A 14,958-nucleotide genomic window follows, 5' to 3' on the forward strand; every position below is an offset into this window, starting at 1 on the left:
AGGTTGGAAGGGGCACTGCCAGGTTGGAAGGGGCACTGTTAGGTTGGAAGGGGCACTGTTAGGTTGGAAGGGGCACTTCCAGGTTGGAAGGGGCACTGCCAGGTTGGAAGGGGCACTGTCAGGCAGCGCCAAGGTGCCCGGGTGCCAGGTTACCTGTGCCAGGGATTGGGCCCAGGTGAGCCCTGTCTTTATGAGGTGGTGTGAAGGGAGGGGGGGGGGGGGGGCTCAAGAGCCCCCTAAAAGGTAAGTTGGCGCATTGGGGGAGTCTGTAGGTCCCAGTGGGAAGTCTGAGAGGGGGGGTCAAGAGACTGGGGCGGCATTTAAAAATGCCGCCATGACCTCTTCCTGCACCGGCGAGCTGGAAATTAAGGTAAATTTGGCCTCAGCAGGGCCGTTCCTCATTGAGGCCAAAACAAAAGAGTCCCGTTTGATATCGGGGCCATTCTCAGAGCTGCAGGCACCAAGAAACACCCTGCTAAACCCACCCAAAACAGGACTCTTTTTTTTTCCCCCCTGTTAAATCGCGGCATTAGGTTAGAAGGAGGGTCTTAAAAGAAAGAAATGTGGTGGAGAGGTGGAGACCTGTAGGGGAAGGAATACCAGAGCTTAGAGCCTAGACAACTGAACGCATGGCTGCCAATGGTACAACGATTACAATTGGTGATGAACAAGAGTCAGAATTGGAGGAGAGTAGAGATCTCAAAGGCTTGTGGTCTGGAGCTTACAGATACAGGGAGAGGTGTGGCCACGGAGGGCTTTGAAACAAGGCTGAGCACCTTTTGAGTCCTGTACCACTACTTGAATCCCTTCGGCCTTCTCTGTTTTTATAAAAGATGATGACACGGCCTTGAAGCCAAATGGAAGTGGAATGAGCAGATCTGGAGAAGTTACAGGTTGTGAGTTACCATCCGTTAATTTCATATTGGATGGCCGGCAAATCAGATTTGGTGTGCTTTCCCAATACAAGTGATGAACTGCTTGGGGCAAATTCATAATCCCAATTTCAACACTGCAGCTCTTAACCTTTGATCCCAAAGTGCGCTGGAGAACAGGGTGGGAGAACTATCAGTGTTGGTGGACCCGTAGTTTAATTTACCAGCTGGTGCTGCACAGCTTGTCTATAGTAGGCAAGACAGATTTCTACAGCACCATTCATGACCTTAGGATATCCCAAAAAAGCAATGTGGCCAATCAAATACTTTTAATATGTAGCCATTGTTGTAACATAGGACATATCGCAGCCGATTTGTGTGCAGTGAGCTCCCACAAACAGCCATAAGTGCTTAGTATACAGAGGTAAGATTAATAATCTACAAACTGCATTGCAGCAACTCAACAAGGCTCCTTCAATATCATCTTCCCAATGTGCAGCTACAACCACCACAAAGTACAAGGGCAGCAGTATAGCTACAATAATGGCACCACCTGGCAATGTGGAAAATTGCCCAGGTATGTCCCATACACAAAAAGCAGGACAATTCCAACCCAGCCAATTGCCATCCTATCAGTCTACTCTCTATCATCAGTGAAGTGATGGAAGGAGTCATCAACAATGCTATCAAACGGCACTCACTCACTCGGAACCTTTGGTTCCGCCAAGGGTCACTCAGCTCCTAATCTTAATACAGCCTTGCTTCAAACATGGACAAAAGAGCTGAACTCCAGAGGTGAGAAGGGAGTTACTGCTCTTGACATGAAGGCAACATTTGACCAACAATGGCATCAAGGAACCCTAGCAAAAATTGAGTCAATGGGAATCAAGGGGGTAAACGCTCAACTGGTTGGAGCCATATCTATCATAAAGAAAGATGGTTGTGATTGTTGCAGGTCAGTCATCACAGTCCTGGGACTTCTCTGTAGGAGTTCTTCAGGGCCCTGTCCCAGACCCAACCATCTTCAGCTACTTCATCAATGAGCTTCCGTCCAACATAACGTCCAAAGATGTGCAGGTTAGATGGATTTCCAATGCTAAATTGATTCTTGGTGTCCAGGGATGTAGAGGTTAGGTTACGGGAATAGGGCGGGGGAGTGGGCCTAGACAGGGTGCTCTTTCAGAGGGTCAGTGCAGAGCCAATGGGTCGAATGACCTACTTCTGCACTGTAGAAGTTCTATGGTTCTATCAGGTCAGATGTGGGGATGTATGCTGATGATTGCACAATGTTCAGCACCATTCGCAACTCCTCAGACACTAAACAGTCCACGTGCAAATGCAGCAAGACCTGAATAATATCCAGGTTTGGGCTAACATGCGGCAAGTAACATTCGCGCCACACAAGTGTCAGGCAATGACCATCTACAATAAGAGAGAATCTAACCATCTCCACTTGATATTCAATGTGATTACCATCACTGAATCCTCCACTATCAAACTTCTGGGGGCTACCATTGACCAGAAACTGAACTGGACTAACCAGAACAGGTCAGAGGCCAGGAATCCTGCGGCGAATAACTCACCTCCTGACTCCCCAAAGCCTGTCCACCACATACAAGGCTCAAGTCAGGAATGTAATGGAGTACTCTCCTATTGCTTGGATGAGTGCAGCTCCAACAACAGTGAAGAAGCTCGACACCATCCAGGACAAAACTGTCTGCTTGTTTGGCACCCTTCCACACACATTCACTCCCTCCACCACCGATGCACAGTAGCAGCCGTGTGTACCGTCTACAAGATGCACTGCAAGAACTCACCAAGGTCCCTTAGGCAGCACCTCCCAAACCCACAACCACTGCTATCTAGAAGGGTAAGGGCAGTTGATACATAGGAACACCATCACCTGGAATTTCCCCTCCAAGTCATTCACCATCCTAGCTTGGAAATATATCGCCGTTCATTCATTGGCACTGGGTCAAAATCCTGGAACTTCCCCCCTCCCTAACACCACAAGCACTGTAGCAATTCAAGTAGGCAGCTCAACACCACCTTCTCAAGGGTAATTAGGGATGGACAACAAATGCTGGGCCAGCCAGCGGAGCCAACATCCCATAAAAATTAATTTAAAAAAGAATGGCTCCAAGCTACGCACCATTGGCAGCATGGTGGCACAGTGGTTAGCACTGCTGCTTCACAGCACCAGGGACCCGGTTTAGTCCCAGCCTTGGGTGACTGCCTGTGTGGAATTTGCTCTTGCTCCCTGTGTCTGCATGGGTTTCCTCTGGGTGCTCCGGTTTCCTCCCACAGTCCAAAGAAGTGCAGGTTAGCTAGTGTTATGGGAATAGGGCGGGGGAGTGGGACTGGGCAGGATTCTCTTTCAGAGGGATGGTGCAGACTCAATGGGCCGAATGGCCTCCTTCTGCACTGTAGGAAATGGATGGACTGTTAACCATCCTGACTAGGCTGTTCCTTCACTGTTGTTGGGTCAAAATTTTAGAACTCTTTCCTGAACAACACTGTGTACCTACATCATGTGGGCCTGCAGTAGTTCAAATAGGCAGCTCACCATCCCCTTCTCAAGGGCAATTAAGGATGGGCAAATAATACTGGCCTAGTCAGTGGAGCCTACATCCCGTGAAAGAACAGGAAACAAGTTGATAATCTATTTTAGTCATTTTGGTTGTTAGATAAATGTTGGCAAGGAACTCCAATGCTCTTTGTTAAATTATCTCATGGAATCTGTTACAAACACTCAGGAGGGCAGTTGGAGGCCTTGGTTCAGACAGCACTTCCAATAGTCTGGCACTCCTTCAACACTGAGCTGGAGTCTCCACCTGGAATTAGTGTTCAAGTCACTGGAGTGGGGTTTGGACCCACAATCCTTCTCTCTCAGGGTGATGAATGGTACAGGTCATGCGACCTGGCGTATGCTTGTTTTTGGAACCCTTTTAAAGTCATCAGCTTTATTGGGTCTACCAGTCAGATTTTACAGGATTGTCATGATTGCTGATACATTTGACAAAATATTATCCCTTGGCTTCAAAAACCAGCCTGGAGGGATAACATCTTCTTAAGAATACAGTGGGTAAAATAAATAACCAGCAGTCAGTACATTAGTCATATACATACAATACATACAAGGGGAGGTGAACACTATTGTATCTAACCGTTCCCCATTACACAACAGTTTAACAAATAGACTCCTAAAATTTCAAAGCATGCAACTTTCCGCTTAGCAAGGACTGTGCTCCTTATATATTGTAATAAAATAATCTGAATACAATTGCAATTGTCCAGTTAAAATTTATGCTGGGTTTTCTGTGGGAGAAATACTTTGTGGGTGATTAGTTACATCAGGTGAAGGTACTTTGCTTTGCATAATAGGTGGATTCATGTTTGCTCATTATTTTCTTCTCGGTCTGGCACACGTCCAAAAACACGTTATGAATAGGTGTGTGGTGTTTGCTCAGGTAATTCCGCCCTCCAGGAAAATACCAGCAGATGGATGGAATTAACTGTGAAGGTCTCTCTTCTTTCTTTATCTCCTATTGCCCTGGATTTCATTTATTACTTAAATGTTACTTTCTCTTGGTTGTTTTAACATTCTTTAGCATCAAGTAAAATTGGCCGGGTGGCAGGAGGCAGAGGGTAACGGTCAAAGGATGTTTTTGTGACTGGAAGCTTGTGTCCAGCGATGTACCATCGATGCTGGAACCCTTGCTTTTTGTAGTGCACATTAATGGTCTCATTGGGAAAGGGGGAGTACGAGCAGTACGTTCACAGATGACATGGAAATTGGTGATGTTGTAAATAATGAGCAGGAAAGCCTTAGATTACGGATGATATAGATGGGCTGGTCTACATGGGCAGATGTGTGAGGTGGTGCCTTTTGAGAGGGCTAACAAAGCAAAGGAACACAAAATAAAAAGATCTCTGAAGGCAGAAGGACGGGTAGATAAGGCAGTTAAGAAGGCATATGGGATACTTGTCTTTATTAATCAAGGCATAGAATATTAGCCATGATAAGGAGATGCCAGTGTTGGACTGGGGTGGGCACAGTAAGAAGTCTTAAAACACCAGGTTAAAGTCCAACAGGTTTGTTTCCAATCACTAGCTTTCGGAGCACTGCTCCTTCCTTCACCTGAGGAAGATGCTGTGCTCCGAAAGCTAGTGATTCGAAACAAACCTGTTGGACTTTAACCTGGTGTTGCAAGACTTCTTACCATAGAATATAAGAGCAGGGTGGTTATGAAGGGGGTGTATAAAATGCTCATTAGGCCACAGCTGGAGTACTGTGTGCAGTTCAGAGAGGCTGGTTAGACCGGGGTTGTTCTCCTTAGAGCAGAGAAGGCTGAAGGGTTGGGGTGTACAAAATTATGAGAGATATAGATAGGGTAGATAGGAAGAAGCATTTCCCCTTAGTAGAGGGGTCAACAACCAGGAGGCATAGATTTAAGGTAAGGGGCAGGAGGTTTTGGGGGGATTGGAGGAAAGACTTTTTCACTCAAAGGGTGGTGGGAATCTGGAACTCACTGCTTGAAAGGATCGTAGCTCTGGGAACCCTCACAACATTAAAGAAGCAGTTAGATGAGCATTTAGACAGCATGCAAGGCTATGGACCAAGTGCTGAAAGATGGGATTAGAATAGATTGGTGCTTGATTGCCAATGCAGACACAATATGTTGTAAAGTTCTATGACTAATAATAATCTTTATTTGTGTCACAAGTCGACTTACATTAACATTGCAATGAAGTTACTGTGAAACTATATGACAATGATTCGTAACAAAACGTATCTGCATATTAAACAGGACCTGAGGCGGTTCGTTGTTAAGATATTATTAGAGTCTTGCCTGTCACCTGGAGAGCCAGCAAAAGACCCACACTGCCTCTTTTCGAGAAGGCCAATCGAACTACAGGCCAATCAGGCAGTGGCCAGCCCGGCCAAGAGCCTTGCCCTGGAATCAAGACCCACCAAGGGCAGAAGTCTTTCCTACTGGTGGCTACCAGCCAATCAAAGGCTGGCAGCTCTTCTGCTCAGCAGCGACACTGGGAAAGCGGTAGCTGCTGCTGGAAGGACAGGCACTGGAATCTGAGAATTGCTGAGTGACCTAGGCCACAGGTAGATACAATGCCTGGGCAGTGGGGTTCACAAGGTGGGGGTCATGAAGAGAGGTGCAAGAGGGTCGGCAGCTTCTGGGTGCATTTACTGCCCTTGCCTTTCCAGATAATAGAGTTCACGGATTTGGAAGGTGCTGTTGAAGGAGCCTTGGTGAGTTGCAGCAGTGCATCTTGCAGATGGTACGCACTGCATCCGCTTTGGCTCGGTGTTGGAGGGAGTGAATGTTGAAAGTGTGGAAGGTGTGCCAATCAAGCTGGCTGTCTTTTCCTGGATGGTGTCGAACGTCTTGAGTGTTGTTGGAGCTGCATTCATCCAGGCAACTGGAGAGTTTTTCATCACAATCCTGATTTGTGTCTTGAAGATGGTGGCTGGTTTTAGGGAATCAGGAGGTGAGTTACTTTCTGCAAAATTCCCAGCCTCTGATTGACTTTTGTAGCCACAGTATCTATATGGCTAGTCCATTTCCATTTTTGGTCAATGGTAACCCCCAAGATAATGACTGTAATGCCATTGAATGCCAATGGAAAATGGTTAGATTATTTCTAATTGGTGATGTCCGTTGCCTGGCATTTGCGTGGCACAAATGTTACTTGGCACTTGTCATCCCAAGTCTGGATATATTCGGGCTCTTTCTGTGCATGGGCATGGACTGCTTCAATGTCTGAGGAGTCATGAATGGTGCTGTACATTGCACGATCATAATCGATCATCCCACGTCAGACCTTATGATAGAGGGAAGTTCATTGATGAAGCAGCTGAAGATGGGTAAGCCTAGGACACTACCCTGAGGAACTCCTGCAGCGATGTTCTGGAGCTGAGATGGGTGATGACCAACAACCACAACCATCTTCATTTGTACCAAGTATGACTCCAACCAGTGGAGAGTTGTCTCTATGATTCCCATTGACTCCAGTTTTGCTTGGGCTCCTTGATGCTACACTTGGAAAATTCTGCCTTGATATCCAGAGCTGTCACCCTCACCTCCCTCTGGAATTCAGCTATTTTGTCCATGTTTGGACCAAGGTTATAATGAGGTCAGGAGCTGAGTGGTCCTGTTGGAACCCAAACTGAGCGTCTGTAAACAGGTTATTGCTAAGTAAGTGCCACTTTGTTTCACTGTCGACAACACCTTCCATTACTTTACTGATGATGGAGATTAGGCTGATGGGATTTATTGGCCGTATTGGATTTGTCCTGCTTTTTGTGTACAGGACATACCTGGGCAATTTTCCACATTGCTGGGTAGATGCCAGTGTCATGGCTGTACTGGGACAGTTTGTCTAGGGGAGCAGCAAGGTCTGGAGCACAAGTCTTCAGTACAATTACCAGAATATTGTCAGAGCCAATAGTCTTTGCAATATCCAGTGCCTTCAGCTATTTCTTGATATCACATGGAGTGAACTGAATTGGTTGAAGACTGACATCTGTGATGCCGGGGACCTCTGGAGGAGACACAGATGGATTATCCACTCGGCACTTCTGGTTGAAAATGGTTCCAAATGTTTCAGTCTTGTCTTTTGTATTGCTGTGCTGGGCTTCCCCATCATTGAAGATGGGGACATTTATGGAGCCATCTCCTCCTGTTAGTTATTTAATTTCATACTTGGGGAAAATCCTTTTGATATTATCAATGCAAATGTTGTTGTCACAACACGTCTACAGGAAGTTGAAGAACATTTCATGACCCAGACAAAGCCATGCTTTACACTCATAAATGGCTTTTAAATTGGCTTTGAAAAACAATTGGTTTTGCGAGGTCCCAGCTACAACATTGGCATCTACCCGACAATGTGGAAATTTCCCAAGTATGTCCTGTACACAAGAAACATGGCAAATTCAACCCAGTCAATTACCAACCTATCAGTCTACTCTCCATCATCCGCAAAGTGATGGGAAGAGTCATCAACAGTGCTATCAAGCGGCACTTACTTAGCAATAACCTGTTCACAGACACTCAGTTTGGATTCCGCCAGGGTCACTCAGCTCCTGACCTCATTACAGTCTTGGTTCAAACAGGACAAAAGAGCTGAATGCCAGAGATGAGGTGAGAGTGACTGCCCTTGACATCAAGGCAGCGTTTGACCAAGTATGGCATCAAGGAGCTCTAGCTAAACTGGAGTCAATGGGAATCAGGGCAAAAACTCCCTGCTGGTTGGAGTCATACTTGGCACAAAGGAAGATGGTTGTGGTGGTTGAAGGTCAATCACCTCAGTTCCAGGACATCACTGCAGGAGTTCCTCAGGGTAATGTCCTTGGACCAACAATCTTCAGCTGCTTCATCAATCACCGCCCTTCCATCATTAGGTAAGAAGTGGGGATCGCGTGGATGACTGCATAATGTTCAGCACCATACGCGACTCCTCAGATAAAGAAGCAGACCATGTCCAAATTCAGCAAGACCTGGACAATATCCACACTTGGGCTGACAAGTGGCGAGTTATATTCACACCACATAAGTGCCAGGCATTGACCACCTCCTACAATAGAGGATCTAACCATCGCCCCATGACATTCAATGACATGACTATCACTGAATCCCCCACAACCAACATCCTAGGGGTTACATTTGATCAGAAACTGAACTGGACTAGCCATATTAATATTGTGACTACCAGGGCAGGTCAAAGGTTAGGAATCCTACGCCAGGTAATTCACTTCCTGGCCCCCACAGTCTGTCCATCATCTACAAGGTACAAGTCAGGAATGTAATGGAATACTCTCCACTTGCCTGGTTGAGTGCAGCTCCAACAACACTAAAGAAGCTCGACACCATCCAGGGCAAAGCAGCCCGCTTGATTGCTCCCCCTCCCACAAACATTGAAACCCTCCACCACCAGCAAACAGTGGCAGCCGCGTGTACCATCTACATGACGCACTGCAGTAACTCACCAAGGTTCCTTAAACAACACCTTCCAAACCCACGACCACTACCATCCAGAAGGACAAGATCAGCAGATACCTGGGAGCACCACCACCTTGAGGTTCCCTTCCAAGTCACTCACCACCCTGACTTGGAAATATATCGCCGTTCCTTCATTGTCGCTGGGGCAAAATCCTGGAATTCCCTTCCTAACAGCACTGTGGGTATACCTACACCTCAGGGATTGCAGTGATTCAAGAAGGGAGCTCACCATCGCATTCTGAAAGGCAAATAGGGATGGGCACTAAATGCTGGCCTAAGCAGCGACGCCCACACCCTGTAAATGAATAAAACTTTTTCTTAGCAGGTTTAATTCTGTCCCTGCGCTGAGTTAACTGATCTCAACAGCTGGGGCACAATTGCTGTGGGTCTGGACTAATCAGGGGGCAATCATCCCAATTACCATTAGAGTCTATCCCTGCTGGCGAGTACTTGTGTGTGCCCATCATGTGGACTCAGCTGTTGTGCCCCAGTTGAACAGATGCTGTCACTCGCTATTCAAATCAACACCTAGAGATCAGCAACTGGTGGACATACTCTGTTCGCTGTCGGGGTGAATGTTGAAGATCACCCCAGTCACAGTTTGCACCCTTCAAAAGAAAGGAGAGAAGAAGATCAAGTTGGAAGGAAAATGAATGGCATTTAGAGGATTCTAAACTAGAAAGGAGCTTGTGTGCTTTCACTTCAGAAGTCTATTTCCTTGGTTTCTACGTTTGCGACCTCCTTCAGCGGAGAGGATGAAGGAAGAGGGGTCACCTCCACCTCTCTTGTCACTGGGTGCAGCACCTTCAAATTAGCCTGGGAAACTGGTGCATTCTAAAAATAGAATGATTGAAAAGACCTTTTGCAGGTTCTCGTTTGCAATCATTTTAGGTTGCTCTGAACTCACTCGTACTTGATACTTTCCTCCGCGGATCACCACCTTGATGTGGTGGAGAGGCTGTGCGCTCTGGAGATCCTTTCCAACCCTTCCAAATCAACTCTGATGAACTGGACACTGCGTCCGGGTGGCCGGAAAGCATCTCCCCTGTCAAGTCTTGACTCCTCGACTCGCTAATGGGGAAGGACAAAGAAAACGGGACAAAGATCCTCTGAGGTTCTTTTTGAAGCATGGCAGCATTAGCATTAACGACTGGGAGGAGCTTGCAACCGGTTGTTCAAAATGGCGACAACCCATCCATCAAGCTGCTTCAAACATTGAGACAAAGTGCCTTCATGATGAGGCTGAATGGTGGAAGAGAAGGAAAGAAAAGGAAGCGAGTTTACCCTCCCCCCCCAATCCGATTGCCCGTGTACTGCCACATGTGTCCAAAGATCTGCACGCCAAGAATCAGCCTGTCCAGTCACATGTAGACCATATGGCAGAAACTGAGGGACGAGACCATCCATGAATTGGGGGCCAGCAACGATTTGATTGTCATTCTATTTCCAACATTCTATCTATGAAGAAAAACTGGATAAGGATGATCCGAACCAGGCCAAAAGGTAAATCCTCTCCTCAAATTCTGTCATTCTGGGGCCCATGTAATGTACCTACAGGTCCGTGAGTCTCCCGGTCGTGCTCTGAATGGGTTTTTTGCCATACTGCGGCCTCAAGGCTCTGTCGCCATTGCCCCAAAAAAGCCGCCTGGGGATGGGGTCATGTGGGTGCGAACGGAAAGCTGCAGCTGCCATACTGCCTCGATTCCAACATGAGGCATGGCCCAGCGCAGTGCCAAGCTGATTCTGACTATTATTTCTCAAAACAATGTTGCGTTACCCGCAAAAAATAGTTTGTGCCGAACTATCTATAAAAAAGCTTGAAAGAGCAACAATTCAGTTATGGGAGCTCTTAAAAGCATTAATTGGGACAGGGCCATAACTGGTGAAACACTGTGTACCTGCTCCAGGAACAGCCTAAAGTAAATAATTCCATCTCACGCCTTTAAAGCAATAGATGATTTTCCTCTAACAACAAACTTTCCAGCTACATAAATGTCATCTAATGAAATCAAAACTCAGTTGAAAGGGATCCGATTGCCACCGCACCAATGCAGGGATAACTCTGTTGGAGATTAACAAGCGATTGTTTCATCTTCTGAGCTTTCTCCCTGATTGCCTGACGGTGACAGGGTGAATGTGACCATTCCAATAAATACATTGGTGGGTTAGAATAACAGCAACATGTAAGACAAGATTTTACCGCTAACAGTGCCCACTACTAAAACAAACCTGATCATCTGGTTATTTTACATTGTTACCAAAAGTGGAAATTGATTCTAATGCCTGACTTTAATGATCACATATCAATATGAATCGGGGGCTCTTGTGGGGCAGTGGGTAGCGTCTCTGCCTCTGAGTCAGGAGCTCCGGGTTTGAGTCCCACCCAGGACTTGATGGCCAAGGAAGGTGCCTTCATAACGCGGCCAAACAGGTTGAGTGTCAACCTGCAAATCCTTCCAAACACGCCAATGGCCAGTAGTAAGAGTGGGAGAGACTCCTGATCAGCCACGTTTAATGTGGCGTGGTGCCCCTCAAGCTATAAACCCCCTGGCGATAGATTAGCAACCTGTTCTGGGAATTACTAGCTATGGAAGCAGACAAAATTCTGCTCCAGCACATCACTAGGCGTGGAAAGAGAATTGGAATCAATGTGCATAACCTGTTAATCCACACCCACCCACGGCAGTTTCTTCCCTACAGTTTATTCCCCATCTCCCTTGGTGGGTTTGTCTCCTACTCAGATGGGGTTCAAAAGAAAGTAGTCTGTCAGTTATGGAAAGGAGTCATTCTTCAGTGTGATCCTTGATGGTGCTTGGCTGCACCTTAAAGTCACCACACTTGTGTGTAATCCTGTTTCCAATTCAAATACACATGCACACACCACCTTATTTTTGGATTTTTATCTATTCCAAATGGGCTACATACGAGATGCTTAGTAGTGTGGGTACAACTGGGCTTTGAATATCAAATCAGCAAAGGCCAAGTTATTGACCCCGTCAGTTCACCTGGCTCCCTGCTGGCTCACATTGATCCTATACGCTCACTTAATCCCTTGGATCCAGATTAACAATTTATATTTCACAGATACATATTTCTGAAAATGAGTGGTGCGTATTCCAATGTGTAGGGTGAGTACGCATTATTCAAAGAAAATGTCCCTCTCCTCTCCCTGCCCACCCAGAGAGTTTCAGTTCCTAATTTTAATACAACAAAGAGCGGTTTAATTTTAGTTGCAGTCCCTAAGAGGGGAGAAGGGAGTGTTTGATCAATAAGATATGCGAGTTATTGGCACTGCAATGAAGTTACTGTGAAAAACCCCTAATCGCCACACTCCGGCCCCTGTTCGGGTAGACAGAGGGAGAATTCAGAGTGTCCAATTTCCCTAACAAGCACGTCTTTCGGAACTTGGAGGAGGAAACTGGAGCACCCGGAAGAAACCCAAGCAGTCACGGGGAGAACGTGCAGACTCCGCACAGACAGTGACCCAAGTGGGAATCGAACCCGGGACCCTGTGAAGCAACAGTGCTAACCACTGTGCTACCTGTGCAGTGGGGGTGGGGAGGCCAAAAGATGGTGGCCTGGATGGAGCAGCAGGTGAATTAAGATGGGCCAAATGCCCTACTTTCTCCGTAATTGCCTTGCGATCAGAATTCAGTCCCACAGATGGATTCTGAGAGAAGGGAACTGCACATCCATTGCTGCTGATTGGAGATGGCAGAGGCACATGGTGCCAACATCAAGGATATAATTCAGAACTTTGCTATGGTTGTAGTGGTTTTGAGTTCAGCATTAATATGTCATTCAGCTAATCCGTGCACCCATCCTGACCTCCCCACCCTGACCTCCACACCCAGGACTCTATAGGAGTGTTCACCTCACCCCTGTATCCACTCGTCTATTCAACACTTAGTGTGAGTGTTGGTCAGACTTGGGTGAACTGCCTGTTATCAATCTCCAATGTGTCCGTTACAAGTTTGAGCCTGTGCCCCATGCCTATATCATTCAGTTTAATTTAGAACAGTTTTCTGGATTTACTTTTTCAAACACTTACATGTTTCTGAAAGTTCAGCTCCCTATTTTAGGTCATATTTTGACCCTGTGGAACCCTGGACAGAAACAATATCCTCATCGGAAAGTGTATTATTCTCTAATACACTCGAGATGCCCTAACTGACCAATGAACAAAAACAGAATGGTTAAATGAAATACAAAACATTTGTATTTATTAACTGTGTTCCAAAAAGAACTGGAGGTAGAACTTTGGGGAAAAGGCAGAATTGGCCAACAATGAAAGCATTTCCTGCTAACACTCTCAGCGATTTTCTTCACCAGACCTGTTCTGCCCCAGTATTATTCCCCTCAAGGTGCTGACTCTCTGGCTATCAGCCAGGCTTATGTACCCCCCACTTCACTGGCCAGTCATCACATATGAGCCCTAATGGTAGGTGCCAATAGGTTATTCTACTGTGTGATGCCTTGTAGCCAAGCTGAATCCTGTGCTTACCTAATATACACACACACACACGAGCAGCCCACTATTTTTGAATAGCACAGGCCTTCCTCTTTGAAAGTGGCAGAGACAAGTCAAATATTCTTTTCTGCCCTGCAGGAAATATCCACGTTGAAGGCTTGCCAAGTCCAATATATTGTCAGTGAGGCTCCTCTATCTGTGTAAGAGAGTGGGAATAGAACGTGACCCAGTTCTGCATATCTGATGCAATTGTGTAAAAGGAAATACAGGAGAAAAACAAGCTTTTCCAGTTACAATCAGTTTGCAACATCCAAAATCTCCCTGCTTTTGGTTTTGACAAGTATGGGGATATCACTTATATATAAACTCAAAAAGGAAAAATAAAGTGCTGGACCACAGGGAAACACAGCGTAGTGGGATTAATTGGATAGCTCTTTGAAAGGGACAGCATTGGTACAGTGGACCGAGTGGCCTCCATCAATGCTGTATGATTCTATAATCACATTGCCACTTAAATCTCTTTACGCTGTATCGTACATTCCTTTTAGTTAATGCAACTTCTAAATATAGACACTTTTCACTCGGCCAACTTACTCTTCGGCATTTTAAGACAAAATTGGGTTTTGCATATCATTTATTCTGATCAATACAAAAGACAGGAGACCATTAAATAAAACAGTGTAACATACAGAGAAAAAAATCAACAGGTTTTACCAGTAAATTTAACTGTCTTTCCTAAGCTACTGCTTTTAAAATTGCTCTTTGGTCTTTGATATATTGAGAGCTGCTTTAATACATTTTATTGCTTTTCATGAATGAATGTTGACAAATAGACATCAGACTCACCACCACTCAGGACCTTTCTCCTTCTGAAAAAAGAAAAGAATTCTTTGTATCCACCGTCAGATTGCTTGGCTGAGGACTGTGTCTGGTACAGCTCCACAATACACCTTGTACTGATGTTTCCTGTTTAGTTATAGCAGCTGTAGGCAGTGGCTGAATTTATAATCACACATTGTTTACCTGTACAAACACAATAGGCTTGCATCAGTTGACTATTTGTGTATCCCAGCCAGTGATTAACTCTTCAACACATTCCCCAGTTAGCTCGAGGAAGCAAGTCGGAGCAAAACACGTTTTTCCCCTGCGATGGGGCATTGCAATTCAGAGTGCTTCCTTGTGGGACCGTTCCTGGGCAAAGGTAGCCGCTTAAAGGTTCAGATGGCACATGGTCTGTGGGGTGGCGCCTCCAGCTTCCATAGTCGTGCCCACCCCAGTGCGACCCTGCAGAAGGCGCACACTGTGTCTGCCTACATGCTTGAGGCTTTCCCCAACTGATGGGCTCCATAGGGCAGTGGGCACGGGAAATAATATTGCTGCTTTTTTAAAAAATCTTTTTATTGGCTATTCTCATATCTATAAATAGTCGTTACTTATATACATTACATTTTTCTTGCATGCGCTAATTTGCTTTATTTTACAGAGAGGTTTGTTTTGTCCTTCATTTGACAAACTGTACGTACATTTTGCTGTCCTCTGGATCGGTCTATGATATCCTCCCTTCCTCTCCCCCCCTCCCTCCCCATTGGTT

At 45.9% G+C, this 14,958-nt stretch overlaps 1 protein-coding gene across 6 annotated transcripts in view; it reads right to left on the reverse strand.

Annotated features, from left to right (window-relative positions):
• The window catches only part of LOC119978443 (SAM pointed domain-containing Ets transcription factor), a 110,202-nt gene that overhangs the window by 82,465 nt on the left and 12,779 nt on the right, over positions 1 to 14,958 (reverse strand). For 3 of the 6 annotated variants that reach the window (XM_038820090.1, XM_038820088.1, XM_038820089.1), the window contains exon 2: positions 14,214 to 14,390. The gene's annotated coding sequence lies outside the window, so the exon portion shown is untranslated. Of the gene's footprint in view, positions 1 to 13,400; positions 13,564 to 14,213; positions 14,866 to 14,958 lie in introns of those variants that run through there. The other 3 variants (XM_038820093.1, XM_038820087.1, XM_038820091.1) reach the window with 2 other exon arrangements.

The sequence above is a fragment of the Scyliorhinus canicula genome, chromosome 15 (genome assembly GCF_902713615.1).
Source record: "Scyliorhinus canicula chromosome 15, sScyCan1.1, whole genome shotgun sequence".
Classification (NCBI taxonomy): domain Eukaryota; kingdom Metazoa; phylum Chordata; class Chondrichthyes; order Carcharhiniformes; family Scyliorhinidae; genus Scyliorhinus; species Scyliorhinus canicula.